This window comes from Hippopotamus amphibius, unplaced genomic scaffold, assembly GCF_030028045.1.
Source record: "Hippopotamus amphibius kiboko isolate mHipAmp2 unplaced genomic scaffold, mHipAmp2.hap2 scaffold_458, whole genome shotgun sequence".
NCBI classification, from domain to species: Eukaryota; Metazoa; Chordata; class Mammalia; order Artiodactyla; family Hippopotamidae; genus Hippopotamus; species Hippopotamus amphibius.
The window spans coordinates 1-15,888 of NW_026648565.1; the positions used below are offsets into that span (position 1 = coordinate 1).

Consider the following 15,888-nt stretch of genomic DNA (forward strand, 5'->3'; position numbering starts at 1 on the left):
CCATGAGCCTTGGCCCAGCACGTGGATTCGACAGAATGGCACATCCCTTCAGGCATCCTTCTTTCCAGGAAGCATCTGAGGTAAGCCTTCACATGTGGCAGGGCGCAGGTGAGTGAGGAGGGCCTCAGTTGGGTTGATGATGAGAACTCATATGGTCCTGAAGAGAGCTGATGACCAAAAAATCATGCTCAATAGGATTATGCTGAGGCCTAACAGAGGGATCCAGGGGCAGGATGGCCTGCATTTTTGGTCCATTGCAGAGCCCTGGGTGTGGGTGTGGGTACGGGTGGGTGTGTGGGTGTGGGTGTTGGAGCAGCCTCTCCCTCGAGGGAATCCTTTGAGACTCCTCCGAGCGTCTGAGGCTTCCACATATCCAAGATGTATTGCCACCTTTGGTTTTCTATCCTGCTCCATAGTGCCAGGGCCCACATGTTCTGAGGCCATGGGTGGAGTCTTTCCTTAAGCCTTTCTGCTTTGAATTTTGTGTTTCAGGCCAAGCCTTGGAATGGACTCACCACAGCCAGAGTGTTCCGCAGTGAGTGGCTCTTTTGGTTGCTACCGATAGGCCCCAGAGAATTTTGAACTATGGGCTGGCCGCCCTCACAGCAGGCAGTACAGGGTAGTCTTTTGGCAACCTCCTGCCTACCAAGGAGGAATGTCTGCTGCTGCCCCAAATTTATGGGCTCACATCGGGTGCACTCACATGCCTTCATTAGAGCTGTATTCTAGTCAGAGAGCACATCGAGGCAGTGTTTTCTTCCTTGGCCCCAAGCGGAACATCTCTAGAGACCTCTGTGCACCTAGCGCCAGAGTATGATCACCAACTGAGGGAATGGTCCCTTGTGGTGTGTGCTTTATGGCTTCCCAAAACCTGTCAGTAGGGAAGGCTCATGCCCCCTGCCTAGAGATGGTGAGAGGCAGGCAGGAGCCCATCCTCAGGTGCTTGGAGGCAGGATGCTGCTGGTTATTTCAAGGGCTGGAAGCCATGCTCTGGTCTTCAATGAGGTTGTGCTAGAACTCTGTGAGGGATCACGGTGCTTTGTTGGAGCCAACTGATCCGAATGGGGCCTCTGATGGGGTCTGCATGCATACACAGGACCATAGCTTCTCCTGGGTTGGTCGTCCTCTCCAGAAGCCACTGGTTTGTCAGAGAGCCCCCTCCAGAGGAGAAAAGGCTTCTGGGTGTCCATTGCCCCATGAAGGCTTTGCAGAGCCCTTGGGCATCGCGTTATCATGTCCATCGTGAGGCCCTGTTGACCTGAAGGGGAGGGGTGGTCCCGGGATGTGGGCTGAGGAGGGTGTAGCTGCATGGCTGTTGTTTGGTGGCCTTGCACGGGCCACAGTAGGGAATGCTGCCACAGAAGAAATTGGCCCTGTTTGGGAATCTCTGTGGTCCCCAAGGAGGAATGCTTGACGTGGCTCCCCATCCACCAGATCGGAATGCGGGCCGTGAAATTCAACTCGATTGACCTGAAGTTTAGTAAGACTGAGCATGGAGGCACCATTTCATAACGTGTTGCCCTGGGTGGAGCAACCACGCAGATCTCTGTGCATGTCGAGGCAGAGCACGAGGATGGACTGAGCTTATGGTCAGTTGTGGGGTGTGCTTGAGTGACTTCCAAGAAGTGTTGGTTGGGAGGATGTGGGGCCAGGCCTGGAGGTGGTGAGAGGCAACAAGGACCCTTCATCAGGGACTTGGCAGCTAGATGCTCTTGGCTCTTGTGAGAGCTGAAGGGCTGGTCCCTTGCTGGAATGGGGTTTCCCAGGTCTCTGTGAGGGATCATGGGCCCTCAGATAGGCCAGTTTACTCAGACAGGCCCTTTCATGGGTTCTGCATACAGATACAGGCCTGTGGCATCTCTTGGGCTGGCCTTCCTCTATGGGAGCCACTGCCTACCAAGAGAGCTCCCTCCATCTCCTGTGAATGTCCACTGTGTGGGATTTAAAGGCCTCATTGTCTGGGTGTTGTGCACATGGACAAGCCAAGTGTGACATCGGCCAGCACACGCTTGCCCACACCAGGGTGGGGCCCAGAGGAATGTCTCCATTCCCCCCAGAAGCACCCCCAGTGTTTTCCCCGCCAAGCAGACCTGGTGCCAGGCCTTGTACTGCCTGGAGGATCCATGAGGCTAGTCCTTCCCTGGGGAGACATATACGTACTGGTTATTTCATCTGCCCCTGACACAGTATTAAGGTACATAAGATGGCATTGATCCACCTGTCCACTCATGCCTTCATCTTTGTAAGTATGGATGGATGGAGGGAGTGAGCCAAGGACGAGGGTCGAAAGGGAGGGAGCTAGAGCATTCTGGAGAAGGGAGGCAGGAAGGAAGCTATGTAGGGAGCTGTTTGTATGCGTTTCAGCTATGTGTTCCTGTCTCTGCGTGGAGGTACATTTGGGCCCTATGTTCCTGGATGTATTGCTGCAGGTATTTCTTGTAGCATCATTCGATGCATGAGCGTGTGACACACACGTCCCCCAATGCATCTAGCATGGAGTTGGAGTTCTCACAGCTGTCCTTCTCACCTCTTGGCAGCCATCGTCCCAGGAGAAATGAAGATCTGTGTCTGGCCTATGTTCCCTAGGGCAATCACCATGAGCCTTGGCCCAGCACGTGGATTCGACAGAATGGCACATCCCTTCAGGCATCCTTCTTTCCAGGAAGCATCTGAGGTAAGCCTTCACATGTGGCAGGGCGCAGGTGAGTGAGGAGGGCCTCAGTTGGGTTGAGGATGAGAACTCATATGGTCCTGAAGAGAGCTGATGACCAAAAAATCATGCTCAATAGGATTACGCTGAGGCCTAACAGAGGGATCCAGGGGCAGGATGGCCTGCATTTTTGGTCCATTGCAGAGCCCTGGGTGTGGGTGTGGGTACGGGTGGGTGTGTGGGTGTGGTTGTTGGAGCAGCCTCTCCCTCGAGGAAATCCTTTGAGACTCCTCCGAGCGTCGGAGGCTTCCACATATCCAAGATGTATTGCCACCTTTGGTTTTCTATCCTGCTCCATAGTGCCAGGGCCCACATGTTCTGAGGCCATGGGTGGAGTCTTTCCTTAAGCCTATCTGCTTTGAATTTTGTGTTTCAGGCCAAGCCTTGGAATGGACTCACCACAGCCAGAGTGTTCCGCAGTGAGTGGCTCTTTTGGTTGCTACCGATAGGCCCCAGAGAATTTTGAACTATGGGCTGGCCGCCCTCACAGCAGGCAGTACAGGGTAGTCTTTTGGCAACCTCCTGCCTACCAAGGAGGAATGTCTTCTGCTGCCCCAAATTTATGGGCTCACATCTGGTGCACTCACATGCCTTCATTAGAGCTGTATTCTAGTCAGAGAGCACATCGAGGCAGTGTTTTCTGCCTTGGCCCCAGGCGGAACATCTCTAGAGACCTCTGTGCACCTAGCGCCAGAGTATGATCACCAACTGAGGGAATTGTCCCTTGTGGTGTGTGCTTTATGGCTTCCCAAAACCTGTCAGTAGGGAAGGCTCATGCCCCCTGCCTAGAGATGGTGAGAGGCAGGCAGGAGCCCATCCTCAGGTGCTTGGAGGCAGGATGCTGCTGGTTATTTCAAGGGCTGGAAGCATTGCCGTGGTCTTCAATGGGGTTGTGCCAGGATTCTGTGAGGGATCATGGTGCTTTGTTGGAGCCACTTGTTCCGAATGGGACCTCTGATGGGGTCTGCATGCATACACAGGACCATAGCTTCTCCTGGGTTGGTCGTCCTCTCCGGAAGCCACTGGTTTGTCAGAGAGCCCCCTCCAGAGGAGAAGAGGCTTCTGGGTGTCCATTTCCCCATGAAGGCTTTGCAGAGCCCTTGGGCATCCCCTTATCATGTCCATCGTGAGGCCCTGTTGACCTGAAGGGGAGCGGTGGTCCCGGGATGTGGGCTGAGGAGGGTGTAGCTGCATGGCTGTTGTTTGGTGGCCTTGCACGGGCCACAGTAGGGAATGCTGCCACAGAAGAAATTGGCCCTGTTTGGGAATCTCTGTGGTCCCCAAGGAGGAATGCTTGACGTGGCTCCCCATCCACCAGTTCGGAATGTGGGCCTTGAAATTCAATTCGATTGACCTGAAGTGTAGTAAGACTGAGCATGGAGGCACCATTTCATTATGTGTTGCCCTGGGGAGCAACCACGCAGATCTCTGTGCATGTCGAGGCAGAGCACGAGGATGGACTGAGCTTATGGTCAGTTGTGGGGTGTGCTTGAGTGACTTCCAAGAAGTGTTGGTTGGGAGGATGTGGGGCCAGGCCTGGAGGTGGTGAGAGGCAACAAGGACCCTTCATCAGGGACTTGGCAGCTAGATGCTCTTGGCTCTTGTGAGAGCTGAAGGGCTGGTCCCTTGCTGGAATGGGGTTTCCCAGGTCTCTGTGAGGGATCATGGGCCCTCAGATAGGCCAGTTTTCTCAGACAGGCCCTTTCATGGGTTCTGCATACAGATACAGGCCTGTGGCATCTCTTGGGCTGGCCTTCCTCTACGGGAGTCACTGCCTACCAAGAGAGCTCCCTCCAGCTCCTGTGAATGTCCACTGTGTGGGACATAAAGGCCTCATTGTCTGGGTGTTGTGCACATGGACAAGCCGAGTGTGACATCGGCCAGCACACGCTTGCCCACACCAGGGTGGGGCCCAGAGGAATGTCTCCATTCCCCCCAGAAACACCCCCAGTGTTTTCACCGCCAAGCAGACCTGGTGCCAGGCCTTGTGCTGCCTGGGGGATCCATGAGGCTAGTCCTTCCCTGGGGAGACATATACGTACTGGTTATTTCATCTGCCCCTGACCCATTATTAAGGTACATAAGATGGCATTGATCCACCTGTCCACTCATGCCTTCACCTTTGTAAGTATGGATGGATGGAGGGAGTGAGCCAAGGACGAGGGTCGAAAGGGAGGGAGCTAGAGCATTCTGGAGGAAGGGAGGCAGGAAGGAAGCTATGTAGGGAGCTGTTTGTATGCGTTTCAGCTATGTGTTCCTGTCTCTGCGTGGAGGTACATTTGGGCCCTATGTTCCTGGATGTATTGCTGCAGGTATTTCTTGTAGCATCATTCGATGCATGAGCGTGTGACACACACGTCCCCCAATGCATCTAGCATGGAGTTGGAGTTCTCACAGCTGTCCTTCTCACCTCTTGGCAGCCATCGTCCCCAGAGAAATGAAGATCTGTGTCTGGCCTATGTTCCCTAGGGCAATCACCATGAGCCTTGGCCCAGCACGTGGATTCGACAGAATGGCACATCCCTTCAGGCATCCTTCTTTCCAGGAAGCATCTGAGGTAAGCCTTCACATGTGGCAGGGCGCAGGTGAGTGAGGAGGGCCTCAGTTGGGTCGATGATGAGAACTCATATGGTCCTGAAGAGAGCTGATGACCAAAAAATCATGCTCAATAGGATTACGCTGAGGCCTAACAGAGGGATCCAGGGGCAGGATGGCCTGCATTTTTGGTCCATTGCAGAGCCCTGGGTGTGGGTGTGGGTACGGGTGGGTGTGTGGGTGTGGGTGTTGGAGCAGCCTCTAACTCGAGGAAATCCTTTGAGACTCCTCCGAGCGTCGGAGGCTTCCACATATCCAAGATGTATTGCCACCTTTGGTTTTCTATCCTGCTCCATAGTGCCAGGGCCCACATGTTCTGAGGCCATGGGTGGAGTCTTTCCTTAAGCCTTTCTGCTTTGAATTTTGTGTTTCAGGACAAGCCTTGGAATGGACTCACCACAGCCAGAGTGTTCCTCAGTGAGTGGCTCTTTTGGTTGCTACCGATAGGCCAAAGCGAATTTTGAACTATGGGCTGGCCACCCTCACAGCAGCCAGTACAGGGTAGTCTTTTGGCAACCTCCTGCCTACCAAGGAGGAATGTCTGCTGCAGCCCCAAATTTATGGGCTCACATCTGGTGCACTCACATGCCTTCATTAGAGCTGTATTCTAGTCAGAGAGCACATCGAGGCAGTGTTTTCTTCCTTGGCCCCAAGCGGAACATCTCTAGAGACCTCTGTGCACCTAGCGCCAGAGTATGATCACCAACTGAGGGAATGGTCCCTTGTGGTGTGTGCTTTATGGCTTCCCAAAACCTGTCAGTAGGGAAGGCTCATGCCCCCTGCCTAGAGATGGTGAGAGGCAGGCAGGAGCCCATCCTCAGGTGCTTGGAGGCAGGATGCTCCTGGTTATTTCAAGGGCTGGAAGCCATGCCCTGGTCTTCAATGGGGTTGCGCTACGACTCTGTGAGGGATCATGGTGCTTTGTTGGAGCCAACTGATCCGAATGGGGCCTCTGATGGGGTCTGCATGCATACACAGGACCATAGCTTCTCCTGGGTTGGTCGTCCTCTCCAGAAGCCACTGGTTTGTCAGAGAGCCCCCTCCAGAGGAGAAAAGGCTTCTGGGTGTCCATTGCCCCATGAAGGCTTTGCAGAGCCCTTGGGCATCGCGTTATCATGTCCATCGTGAGGCCCTGTTGACCTGAAGGGGAGGGGTGGTCCCGGGATGTGGGCTGAGGAGGGTGTAGCTGCATGGCTGTTGTTTGGTGGCCTTGCACGGGCCACAGTAGGGAATGCTGTCACAGAAGAAATTGGCCCTGTTTGGGAATCTCTGTGGTCCCCAAGGAGGAATGCTTGACGTGGCTCCCCATCCACCAGATCGGAATGCGGGCCGTGAAATTCAACTCGATTGACCTGAAGTGGAGTAAGACTGACCATGGAGGCACCATTTCATTACGTGTTGCCCTGGGGAGCAACCACGCAGATCTCTGTGCATGTCGAGGCAGAGCACGAGGATGGACTGAGCTTATGGTCAGTTGTGGGGTGTGCTTGAGTGACTTCCAAGAAGTGTTGGTTATGAGGATATGGGGCCAGGCCTGGAGGTGGTGAGAGGCAACAAGGACCCTTCATCAGGGACTTGGCAGCTAGATGCTCTTGGCTCTTGTGAGAGCTGAAGGGCTGGTCCCTTGCTGGAATGGGGTTTCCCAGGTCTCTGTGAGGGATCATGGGCCCTCAGATAGGCCAGTTTTCTCAGACAGGCCCTTTCATGGGTTCTGCATACAGATACAGGCCTGTGGCATCTCTTGGGCTGGCCTTCCTCTACGGGAGCCACTGCCTACCAAGAGAGCTCCCTCCAGCTCCTGTGAATGTCCACTGTGTGGGACATAAAGGCCTCATTGTCTGGGTGTTGTGCACATGGACAAGCCAAGTGTGACATCGGCCAGCACACGCTTGCCCACACCAGGGTGGGGCCCAGAGGAATGTCTCCATTCCCCCCAGAAACACCCCCAGTGTTTTTCCCGCCAAGCAGACCTGGTGCCAGGCCTTGTGCTGCCTGGAGGATCCATGAGGCTAGTCCTTCCCTGGGGAGACATATACGTACTGGTTATTTCATCTGCCCCTGACACAGTATTAAGGTACATAAGATGGCATTGATCCACCTGTCCGCTCATGCCTTCATCTTTGTAAGTATGGATGGATGGAGGGAGTGAGCCAAGGACGAGGGTCGAAAGGGAGGGAGCTAGAGCATTCTGGAGGAAGGGAGGCAGGAAGGAAGCTATGTAGGGAGCTGTTTGTATGTGTTTCAGCTATGTGTTCCTGTCTCTGCGTGGAGGTACATTTGGGCCCTATGTTCCTGGATGTATTGCTGCAGGTATTTCTTGTAGCATCATTCGATGCATGAGCGTGTGGCACACACGTCCCCCAATGCATCTAGCATGGAGTTGGAGTTCTCACAGCTGTCCTTCTCACCTCTTGGCAGCCATCGTCCCCAGAGAAATGAAGATCTGTGTCTGGCCTATGTTCCCTAGGGCAATCACCATGAGCCTTGGCCCAGCACGTGGATTCGACAGAATGGCACATCCCTTCAGGCATCCTTCTTTCCAGGAAGCATCTGAGGTAAGCCTTCACATGTGGCAGGGCGCAGGTGAGTGAGGAGGGCCTCAGTTGGGTTGATGATGAGAACTCATATGGTCCTGAAGAGAGCTGATGACCAAAAAATCATGCTCAATAGGATTACGCTGAGGCCTAACAGAGGGATCCAGGGGCAGGATGGCCTGCATTTTTGGTCCATTGCAGAGCCCTGGGTGTGGGTGTGGGTACGGGTGGGTGTGTGGGTGTGGGTGTTGGAGCAGCCTCTCCCTCGAGGGAATCCTTTGAGACTCCTCCGAGCGTCTGAGGCTTCCACATATCCAAGATGTATTGCCACCTTTGGTTTTCTATCCTGCTCCATAGTGCCAGGGCCCACATGTTCTGAGGCCATGGGTGGAGTCTTTCCTTAAGCCTTTCTACTTTGAATTTTGTGTTTCAGGCCAAGCCTTGGAATGGACTCACCACAGCCAGAGTGTTCCGCAGTGAGTGGCTCTTTTGGTTGCTACCGATAGGCCAAAGAGAATTTTGAACTATGGGCTGGCCACCCTCACAGCAGGCAGTACAGGGTAGTCTTTTGGCAACCTCCTGCCTACCAAGGAGGAATGTCTGCTGCTGCCCCAAATTTATGGGCTCACATCTGGTGCACTCACATGCCTTCATTAGAGCTGTATTCTAGTCAGAGAGCACATCGAGGCAGTGTTTTCTTCCTTGGCCCCAAGCGGAACATCTCTAGAGACCTCTGTGCACCTAGCGCCAGAATATGATCACCAATTGAGGGAATGGTCCCTTGTGGTGTGTGCTTTATGGCTTCCCAAAACCTGTCAGTAGGGAAGGCTCATGCCCCCTGCCTAGAGATGGTGAGAGGCAGGCAGGAGCCCATCCTCAGGTGCTTGGAGGCAGGATGCTGCTGGTTATTTCAAGGGCTGGAAGCCATGCCCTGGTCTTCAATGGGGTTGTGCTAGGACTCTGTGAGGGATCACGGTGCTTTGTTGGAGCCAACTGATCCGAATGGGGCCTCTAATGGGGTCTGCATGCATACACAGGACCATAGCTTCTCCTGGGTTGGTCTTCCTCTCCAGAAGCCACTGGTTTGTCAAAGAGCCCCCTCCAGAGGAGAAAAGGCTTCTGGGTGTCCATTCCCCCATGAAGGCTTTGCAGAGCCCTTGGGCATCGCGTTATCATGTCCATCGTGAGGCCCTGTTGACCTGAAGGGGAGGGGTGGTCCCGGGATGTGGGCTTAGGAGGGTGTAGCTGCATGGCTGTTGTTTGGTGGCCTTGCACGGGCCACAGTAGGGAATGCTGCCACAGAAGAAATTGGCCCTGTTTGGGAATCTCTGTGGTCCCCAAGGAGGAATGCTTGACGTGGCTCCCCATCCACCAGATCGGAATGCGGGCCGTGAAATTCAACTCGATTGACCTGAAGTGTAGTAAGACTGACCATGGAGGCACCACTTCATTACGTGTTGCCCTGGGGAGCAACCACGCAGATCTCTGTGCATGTCGAGGCAGAGCACGAGGATGGACTGAGCTTATGGTCAGTTGTGGGGTGTGCTTGAGTGACTTACAAAAAGTGTTGGTTGGGAGGATGTGGGGCCAGGCCTGTAGGTGGTGAGAGGCAACAAGGACCCTTCATCAGGGACTTGGCAGCTAGATGCTCTTGGCTCTTGTGAGAGCTGAAGGGCTGGTCCCTTGCTGGAATGGGGTTTCCCAGGTCTCTGTGAGGGATCATGGGCCCTCAGATAGGCCATTTTTCTCAGACAGGCCCTTTCATGGGTTCTGCATACAGATACAGGCCTGTGGCATCTCTTGGGCTGGCCTTCCTCTACGGGAGCCACTGCCTACCAAGAGAGCTCCCTCCAGCTCCTGTGAATGTCCACTGTGTGGGACATAAAGGCCTCATTGTCTGGGTGTTGTGCACATGGACAAGCCAAGTGTGACATCGGCCAGCACACGCTTGCCCACACCAGGGTGGGGCCCAGAGGAATGTCTCCATTCCCCCCAGAAACACCCCCAGTGTTTTCCCCGCCAAGCAGACCTGGTGCCAGGCCTTGTGCTGCCTGGAGGATCCATGAGGCTAGTCCTTCCCTGGGGAGACATATACGTACTGGTTATTTCATCTGCCCCTGACACAGTATTAAGGTACATAAGATGGCATTGATCCACCTGTCCGCTCATGCCTTCATCTTTGTAAGTATGGATGGATGGAGGGAGTGAGCCAAGGACGAGGGTCGAAAGGGAGGGAGCTAGAGCATTCTGGAGGAAGGGAGGCAGGAAGGAAGCTATGTAGGGAGCTGTTTGTATGCGTTTCAGCTATGTGTTCCTGTCTCTGCGTGGAGGTACATTTGGGCCCTATGTTCCTGGATGTATTGCTGCAGGTATTTCTTGTAGCATCATTCGATGCATGAGCGTGTGGCACACACGTGCCCCAATGCATCTAGCATGGAGTTGGAGTTCTCACAGCTGTCCTTCTCACCTCTTGGCAGCCATCGTCCCCAGAGAAATGAAGATCTGTGTCTGGCCTATGTTCCCTAGGGCAATCACCATGAGCCTTGGCCCAGCACGTGGATTCGACAGAATGGCACATCCCTTCAGGCATCCTTCTTTCCAGGAAGCATCTGAGGTAAGCCTTCACATGTGGCAGGGCGCAGGTGAGTGAGGAGGGCCTCAGTTGGGTTGATGATGAGAACTCATATGGTCCTGAAGAGAGCTGATGACCAAAAAATCATGCTCAATAGGATTACGCTGACGCCTAACAGAGGGATCCAGGGGCAGGATGGCCTGCATTTTTGGTCCATTGCAGAGCCCTGGGTGTGGGTGTGGGTACGGGTGGGTGTGTGGGTGTGGGTGTTGGAGCAGCCTCTCCCTCGAGGGAATCCTTTGAGACTCCTCCGAGCGTCTGAGGCTTCCACATATCCAAGATGTATTGCCACCTTTGGTTTTCTATCCTGCTCCATAGTGCCAGGGCCCACATGTTCTGAGGCCATGGGTGGAGTCTTTCCTTAAGCCTTTCTACTTTGAATTTTGTGTTTCAGGCCAAGCCTTGGAATGGACTCACCACAGCCAGAGTGTTCCGCAGTGAGTGGCTCTTTTGGTTGCTACCGATAGGCCAAAGAGAATTTTGAACTATGGGCTGGCCACCCTCACAGCAGGCAGTACAGGGTAGTCTTTTGGCAACCTCCTGCCTACCAAGGAGGAATGTCTGCTGCTGCCCCAAATTTATGGGCTCACATCTGGTGCACTCACATGCCTTCATTAGAGCTGTATTCTAGTCAGAGAGCACATCGAGGCAGTGTTTTCTTCCTTGGCCCCAAGCGGAACATCTCTAGAGACCTCTGTGCACCTAGCGCCAGAATATGATCACCAATTGAGGGAATGGTCCCTTGTGGTGTGTGCTTTATGGCTTCCCAAAACCTGTCAGTAGGGAAGGCTCATGCCCCCTGCCTAGAGATGGTGAGAGGCAGGCAGGAGCCCATCCTCAGGTGCTTGGAGGCAGGATGCTGCTGGTTATTTCAAGGGCTGGAAGCCATGCCCTGGTCTTCAATGGGGTTGTGCTAGGACTCTGTGAGGGATCACGGTGCTTTGTTGGAGCCAACTGATCCGAATGGGGCCTCTAATGGGGTCTGCATGCATACACAGGACCATAGCTTCTCCTGGGTTGGTCTTCCTCTCCAGAAGCCACTGGTTTGTCAAAGAGCCCCCTCCAGAGGAGAAAAGGCTTCTGGGTGTCCATTCCCCCATGAAGGCTTTGCAGAGCCCTTGGGCATCGCGTTATCATGTCCATCGTGAGGCCCTGTTGACCTGAAGGGGAGGGGTGGTCCCGGGATGTGGGCTTAGGAGGGTGTAGCTGCATGGCTGTTGTTTGGTGGCCTTGCACGGGCCACAGTAGGGAATGCTGCCACAGAAGAAATTGGCCCTGTTTGGGAATCTCTGTGGTCCCCAAGGAGGAATGCTTGACGTGGCTCCCCATCCACCAGATCGGAATGCGGGCCGTGAAATTCAACTCGATTGACCTGAAGTGTAGTAAGACTGACCATGGAGGCACCATTTCATTACGTGTTGCCCTGGGGAGCAACCACGCAGATCTCTGTGCATGTCGAGGCAGAGCACGAGGATGGACTGAGCTTATGGTCAGTTGTGGGGTGTGCTTGAGTGACTTACAAAAAGTGTTGGTTGGGAGGATGTGGGGCCAGGCCTGTAGGTGGTGAGAGGCAACAAGGACTCTTCATCAGGGACTTGGCAGCTAGATGCTCTTGGCTCTTGTGAGAGCTGAAGGGCTGGTCCCTTGCTGGAATGGGGTTTCCCAGGTCTCTGTGAGGGATCATGGGCCCTCAGATAGGCCAGTTTTCTCAGACAGGCCCTTTCATGGGTTCTGCATACAGATACAGGCCTGTGGCATCTCTTGGGCTGGCCTTCCTCTACGGGAGCCACTGCCTACCAAGAGAGCTCCCTCCAGCTCCTGTGAATGTCCACTGTGTGGGACATAAAGGCCTCATTGTCTGGGTGTTGTGCACATGGACAAGCCAAGTGTGACATCGGCCAGCACACGCTTGCCCACACCAGGGTGGGGCCCAGAGGAATGTCTCCATTCCCCCCAGAAACACCCCCAGTGTTTTCCCCGCCAAGCAGACCTGGTGCCAGGCCTTGTGCTGCCTGGAGGATCCATGAGGCTAGTCCTTCCCTGGGGAGACATATACGTACTGGTTATTTCATCTGCCCCTGACACAGTATTAAGGTACATAAGATGGCATTGATCCACCTGTCCGCTCATGCCTTCATCTTTGTAAGTATGGATGGATGGAGGGAGTGAGCCAAGGACGAGGGTCGAAAGGGAGGGAGCTAGAGCATTCTGGAGGAAGGGAGGCAGGAAGGAAGCTATGTAGGGAGCTGTTTGTATGCGTTTCAGCTATGTGTTCCTGTCTCTGCGTGGAGGTACATTTGGGCCCTATGTTCCTGGATGTATTGCTGCAGGTATTTCTTGTAGCATCATTCGATGCATGAGCGTGTGGCACACACGTGCCCCAATGCATCTAGCATGGAGTTGGAGTTCTCACAGCTGTCCTTCTCACCTCTTGGCAGCCATCGTCCCCAGAGAAATGAAGATCTGTGTCTGGCCTATGTTCCCTAGGGCAATCACCATGAGCCTTGGCCCAGCACGTGGATTCGACAGAATGGCACATCCCTTCAGGCATCCTTCTTTCCAGGAAGCATCTGAGGTAAGCCTTCACATGTGGCAGGGCGCAGGTGAGTGAGGAGGGCCTCAGTTGGGTTGATGATGAGAACTCATATGGTCCTGAAGAGAGCTGATGACCAAAAAATCATGCTCAATAGGATTACGCTGACGCCTAACAGAGGGATCCAGGGGCAGGATGGCCTGCATTTTTGGTCCATTGCAGAGCCCTGGGTGTGGGTGTGGGTACGGGTGGGTGTGTGGGTGTGGGTGTTGGAGCAGCCTCTCCCTCGAGGGAATCCTTTGAGACTCCTCCGAGCGTCTGAGGCTTCCACATATCCAAGATGTATTGCCACCTTTGGTTTTCTATCCTGCTCCATAGTGCCAGGGCCCACATGTTCTGAGGCCATGGGTGGAGTCTTTCCTTAAGCCTTTCTGCTTTGAATTTTGTGTTTCAGGCCAAGCCTTGGAATGGACTCACCACAGCCAGAGTGTTCCGCAGTGAGTGGCTCTTTTGGTTGCTACCGATAGGCCAATGAGAATTTTGAACTATGGGCTGGCCGCCCTCACAGCAGGCAGTACAGGGTAGTCTTTTGGCAACCTCCTGCCTACCAAGGAGGAATGTCTGCTGCTGCCCCAAATTTATGGGCTCACATCTGGTGCACTCACATGCCTTCATTAGAGCTGTATTCTAGTCAGAGAGCACATCGAGGCAGTGTTTTCTTCCTTGGCCCCAGGCGGAACATCTCTAGAGACCTCTGTGCACCTAGCGCCAGAATATGATCACCAACTGAGGGAATGGTCCCTTGTGGTGTGTGCTTTATGGCTTCCCAAAACCTGTCAGTAGGGAAGGCTCATGCCCCCTGCCTAGAGATGGTGAGAGGCAGGCAGGAGCCCATCCTCAGGTGCTTGGAGGCAGGATGCTGCTGGTTATTTCAAGGGCTGGAAGCCATGCCCTGGTCTTCAATGGGGTTGTGCTAGGACTCTGTGAGGGATCACGGTGCTTTGTTGGAGCCAACTGATCCGAATGGGGCCTCTAATGGGGTCTGCATGCATACACAGGACCATAGCTTCTCCTGGGTTGGTCTTCCTCTCCAGAAGCCACTGGTTTGTCAAAGAGCCCCCTCCAGAGGAGAAAAGGCTTCTGGGTGTCCATTCCCCCATGAAGGCTTTGCAGAGCCCTTGGGCATCGCGTTATCATGTCCATCGTGAGGCACTGTTGACCTGAAGGGGAGGGGTGGTCCCGGGATGTGGGCTTAGGAGGGTGTAGCTGCATGGCTGTTGTTTGGTGGCCTTGCACGGGCCACAGTAGGGAATGCTGCCACAGAAGAAATTGGCCCTGTTTGGGAATCTCTGTGGTCCCCAAGGAGGAATGCTTGACGTGGCTCCCCATCCACCAGATCGGAATGCGGGCCGTGAAATTCAACTCGATTGACCTGAAGTGTAGTAAGACTGACCATGGAGGCACCACTTCATTACGTGTTGCCCTGGGGAGCAACCACGCAGATCTCTGTGCATGTCGAGGCAGAGCACGAGGATGTACTGAGCTTATGGTCAGTTGTGGGGTGTGCTTGAGTGACTTCCAAGAAGTGTTGGTTGGGAGGATGTGGGGCCAGGCCTGGAGGTGGTGAGAGGCAACAAGGACCCTTCATCAGGGACTTGGCAGCTAGATGCTCTTGGCTCTTGTGAGAGCTGAAGGGCTGGTCCCTTGCTGGAATGGGGTTTCCCAGGTCTCTGTGAGGGATCATGGGCCCTCAGATAGGCCAGTTTTCTCAGACAGGCCCTTTCATGGGTTCTGCATACAGATACAGGCCTGTGGCATCTCTTGGGCTGGCCTTCCTCTACGGGAGTCACTGCCTACCAAGAGAGCTCCCACCAGCTCCTGTGAATGTCCACTGTGTGGGACATAAAGGCCTCATTGTCTGGGTGTTGTGCACATGGACAAGCCAAGTGTGACATCGGCCAGCACACGCTTACCCACACCAGGGTGGGGCCCAGAGGAATGTCTCCATTCCCCCCAGAAACACCCCCAGTGTTTTCCCCACCAAGCAGACCTGGTGCCAGGCCTTGTGCTGCCTGGAGGATCCATGAGGCTAGTCCTTCCCTGGGGAGACATATACGTACTGGTTATTTCATCTGCCCCTGACACAGTATTAAGGTACATAAGATGGCATTGATCCACCTGTCCACTCATGCCTTCATCTTTGTAAGTATGGATGGATGGAGGGAGTGAGCCAAGGACGAGGGTCGAAAGGGAGGGAGCTAGAGCATTCTGGAGGAAGGGAGGCAGGAAGGAAGCTATGTAGGGAGCTGTTTGTATGCGTTTCAGCTATGTGTTCCTGTCTCTGCGTGGAGGTACATTTGGGCCCTATGTTCCTGGATGTATTGCTGCAGGTATTTCTTGTAGCATCATTCGATGCATGAGCATGTGACACACACGTCCCCCAATGCATCTAGCATGGAGTTGGAGTTCTCACAGCTGTCCTTCTCACCTCTTGGCAGCCATCGTCCCCAGAGAAATGAAGATCTGTGTCTGGCCTATGTTCCCTAGGGCAATCACCATGAGCCTTGGCCCAGCACGTGGATTCGACAGAATGGCACATCCCTTCAGGCATCCTTCTTTCCAGGAAGCATCTGAGGTAAGCCTTCACATGTGGCAGGGCGCAGGTGAGTGAGGAGGGCCTCAGTTGGGTCGATGATGAGAACTCATATGGTCCTGAAGAGAGCTGATGACCAAAAAATCATGCTCAATAGGATTACGCTGAGGCCTAACAGAGGGATCCAGGGGCAGGATGGCCTGCATTTTTGGTCCATTGCAGAGCCCTGGGTGTGGGTGTGGGTACGGGTGGGTGTGTGGGTGTGGGTGTTGGAGCAGCCTCTCCCTCGAG

General features: G+C 54.2%; 7 non-coding genes across 7 annotated transcripts; all 7 read left to right on the plus strand.

Annotated features, from left to right (window-relative positions):
- Positions 1-130: 130 nt before the first annotated feature.
- Positions 131-211, plus strand: LOC130843585 (small nucleolar RNA SNORD115). The gene has a single exon (XR_009051041.1). It is a non-coding gene; the product is annotated as a small nucleolar RNA SNORD115 (small nucleolar RNA).
- A 2,513-nt stretch (positions 212-2,724) lies between these two features.
- On the plus strand, positions 2,725-2,805 carry LOC130843588 (small nucleolar RNA SNORD115). Its single transcript, XR_009051044.1, has one exon. It is a non-coding gene; the product is annotated as a small nucleolar RNA SNORD115 (small nucleolar RNA).
- A 2,512-nt stretch (positions 2,806-5,317) lies between these two features.
- On the plus strand, positions 5,318-5,398 carry LOC130843580 (small nucleolar RNA SNORD115). Its single transcript, XR_009051035.1, has one exon. It is a non-coding gene; the product is annotated as a small nucleolar RNA SNORD115 (small nucleolar RNA).
- Positions 5,399-7,910: 2,512 nt separating this feature from the next.
- LOC130843593 (small nucleolar RNA SNORD115) lies at positions 7,911-7,991 on the plus strand. The gene has a single exon (XR_009051048.1). It is a non-coding gene; the product is annotated as a small nucleolar RNA SNORD115 (small nucleolar RNA).
- Positions 7,992-10,503: 2,512 nt separating this feature from the next.
- Positions 10,504-10,584, plus strand: LOC130843586 (small nucleolar RNA SNORD115). Its single transcript, XR_009051042.1, has one exon. It is a non-coding gene; the product is annotated as a small nucleolar RNA SNORD115 (small nucleolar RNA).
- Positions 10,585-13,096: 2,512 nt separating this feature from the next.
- Positions 13,097-13,177, plus strand: LOC130843587 (small nucleolar RNA SNORD115). Its single transcript, XR_009051043.1, has one exon. It is a non-coding gene; the product is annotated as a small nucleolar RNA SNORD115 (small nucleolar RNA).
- A 2,512-nt stretch (positions 13,178-15,689) lies between these two features.
- On the plus strand, positions 15,690-15,770 carry LOC130843592 (small nucleolar RNA SNORD115). Its single transcript, XR_009051047.1, has one exon. It is a non-coding gene; the product is annotated as a small nucleolar RNA SNORD115 (small nucleolar RNA).
- Positions 15,771-15,888: the final 118 nt, after the last annotated feature.